At 38.8% G+C, this 3,404-nt stretch overlaps 1 pseudogene; it reads right to left on the reverse strand.

Annotated features, from left to right (window-relative positions):
• Positions 1 to 2,772: 2,772 nt before the first annotated feature.
• On the reverse strand, positions 2,773 to 3,028 carry LOC128579176 (cytochrome c oxidase subunit 7A2, mitochondrial-like; annotated as a pseudogene).
• Between the last annotated feature and the right edge of the window lie 376 nt (positions 3,029 to 3,404).

The raw sequence follows: 3,404 nt of genomic DNA on the forward strand, positions 1-3,404 counted from the left end.
TTCTCTCTCCTCTGAAAACATAAAAATACACTGACTTAGACAGTGTAATTTTTTTAAAACATTGAGGAAAACATGTACATAATCAAGAGTCTTACAGTTTTGAAGTAAATGAACCATAGTTTATAAAGTAAAAGTAAAATCAAGAATCACAAAGCAATGGACTTTAGGCACATTATAATGAATAACCATGTTTGTTTATATTGTACAGACATACTCCCCTAGCAGATGACTCAGTGAATCCAAGTAACAAGACATTAGTGCATCTTTGCTACTTTGAAAATAGGTTTCCATGCAACATTTCCTAAACTGATAGAGGCCATCTACAAAAAGCTCACAGCCAATAGCAGCATCTCAGGATACCAGATCAATACCTACAACTCAGTAGCCTTTGTACATGCCAACAGTCAAGCCAAAAATAAAATCAAAGACTTTCTTCCTTTTACAGCAGCTCTAAAGAAGATGAAATACCTAAGAATGATATCTAACAAAGGATGTGATGATCTCAAGAGAACTATGAAACTTTGAGAAAAAGAAATAGCAGAAGCTGTTAACAAATGGAAAAACAAATCATGCTCTGGGCTGGGAAGAATCAACATTTGTTTTTCTTTTTTTTTCCAGACAGATCTCCAAGCTGTTGCCCTGTTGAGTGCTGTAGCATCATAGCTCACAGCAAACTCCACTCCAGGGCTTAAGTGATTCCCTTGCCTCAGCCTCCGAAGTAGCTGCTACTACAGGCGCCTGCCACAATACCTGGCTATTTTTTGGTTGTAGATGTCATTGTTGTTTGGCAGGCCCAAGATGGATTCTAACCAACCAACTCTGGTGTATGTGGCTGGCTCCTTACCCGCTTGAGATACAGGCTCTAAGCCAGAATCAACATTGTTAAAATGTCCACACTACCCAGAGCAATCTACAGATTTAATGTAATCTCTTTTAAAGTACCAATGTCATACTTCCCCTAAATAGCGAATATATTATTTAGAAATAAAAACAAATCTGGAGGCATGACATTACCAGACTTCAGGTTATTATTTTACAAATTTATAGTGATCAAAGCAGCATGATATTGGGCAAAGAAATAGAAATGCAGATATATGGGATAGAATAGAGAATCTAGAGATGAATATATCATCATTTGATTTTCGATAAGCCTAATGAAAACATGCACTAAAGAAAAGGAGCCCTATTTAATAATGGTGCTGGGAGAACAAGTTAGTCACATGTACAATGAAATTGCACTCACACCTCTCACTACCAACAAAAATTGATTCTCACTGGATAAAAGATTTAAATTTAGGGCATAAAACAATAAAAATTCTAGAAGACAGTATGGGGAAAATGCTTTAACTATTGCCCTGGGTAAAGATTTTATGTGAATGACCCCCCTGACAATTACAGCAATACCAGTGAATAACTGGAATTTGATTAAGCTAAAAAGCTTCTGTATAGCGCAGGCGCGGTGGCTCATACTGGTAATCCTAGAACTTTGGGAGGCTGAGAAAAATGGATTGCTTGAGCTCAGGAGTTTGACCAGCCTGGGCAAAAGCAAGACCCCATCTGTAGTAAAAATAGAAAAACTGAGGCAGGAAGATTGTTTGAGCTCAAGAGTTGGAGGTTGCTGTGAGCTATGCTGCCAGGGCACTCTATCCAGGGCAACAGCTTGAGACTGTATTAAAAAGAAAAAAAAAAAAGCTTTTGCACAGCTAAGGGTACCACAACTCAATGAAACAGACAGACTACAAAATGGGAGAAATTTTTTTATGATTTTTGCATTTTGAATCTGACAAAGTCCTGATTATCAGAATCTATAGAGAACTCAATATAAAGGAGAGCAACCTCATTTCTATGTGGGTAAGAGACTTCAACAGAAACTTCTCTGACAATAACAGATAAGTGACCAACAAACATGTCAAAATTCTCATTGTCTTTATCATCAGAAAAACCCAAATCAAAACCATGCTGAGATATCGCTCAGCCTACATCACAAAGTACCCAAACTGCAGATTTGGGCATGCACGTGGAGAGAAGGGAACACTTGTACACTGTAGGTGGGACAGCAAACTAATACAACCTTTAGGGAAAGAAGTACAGAGAAACCTTAAAAAACTACAAGTTCATCTTTCATTTGATCCCACAATCCCATTATTAGGTATCTACACAGAAGAATAAAAATATGTTTTGTTTTGTTATTTATTTATTTATTTATTTATTTATTTTTGCTGTTTTTGGCCAGAGCTGGATTTGAACCCACCACCTCTGGCATATGGGGCCAGCACCCTACTCCTCTGAGCCACAGGCACTGCCCCTGTTTTGTTTTTTATTGAGACAGAGTTGCATTTGTTTACCCTCAGTAGAGTACATAAATGTCACACCCACAGAAACCTCAAGCTCCTGGGCTTAAGCATTTCTCTTGTCTCACTCTCCCAAGTAGTTGGGACTACAGGTACCTGCCAAAACGTCCAGCTATTTTTGTTGTTGTTGTTGTTGTCTTTGTTTGTTTAACAAGCACGGGCTTCGTTCACCAGCCCCAATGTATGTGTCCAGCACCCTAACCACCAAGCTACAGGGGCAAAGCCAAGAAATAAAATCATTTTACCTCAAAGATATTTGCATGAGAATATTTTTCCCCACTGGTTAAAGACTGCTTTATGGGTGGCAATTAATACAGGTCAATAAATATTGATCCCCAACAAAGAGCTAAGTTACTCATCGTTTTCTGGTCCATACCGAGGTAAATGAGAGTGAACCAAGTGATCACTGGGATGACTGAAGTCAATCCTGCTTTTTGGGAAATGAAGCCACAGCCAGCAGATATATGGCACCTGCTGTTCCTCCAACTGTAAGAACCATGGTGGTTATATACAGTAGGAGGGCACCAAGCCAGCACACCCTTTAAGTGAACTGGAATCCAATTATCCTCCTGAAACAGATTTTGCTTCTCTGGAACTTTATTTTCAAAATGCCTGCAAGAAGCAGTGCTTATGGTCCTCTGCGAAATCAGACGGAGAGCCGACAGATTCCACAGCATCTTGCCTCAGTTACTGCCCACCAACCGTTACAACTGAACACAGAGAACTAAAGTCGCCACACTGCAACCGCTGCAAGGTGCCTAGAATTTTTATTACAGCTCAGTTCTTAGTTGCCAAGTTGTTGAAGCAACTTGAGTGCCCATCGACCCGTGAATAGATTGAAACATTGTGGTATATGTACACTATGGACTAATAGCCATAAGAAAAGATGTAGAGTTTACGTCTTTTATGTTTACCTAGATGGAATTGAAACACATTCTTCTTAGCAAAGTATCTCAAGAATGGGAAACAATTCTAATATGAAAGCAATATATAAACAATCACATACTCATGCAATTGGTAAAACATAAATATACTGTAGCAAGTGGGGTGAGG

Source organism: Nycticebus coucang, chromosome Y (genome assembly GCF_027406575.1).
Source record: "Nycticebus coucang isolate mNycCou1 chromosome Y, mNycCou1.pri, whole genome shotgun sequence".
NCBI classification, from domain to species: domain Eukaryota; kingdom Metazoa; phylum Chordata; class Mammalia; order Primates; family Lorisidae; genus Nycticebus; species Nycticebus coucang.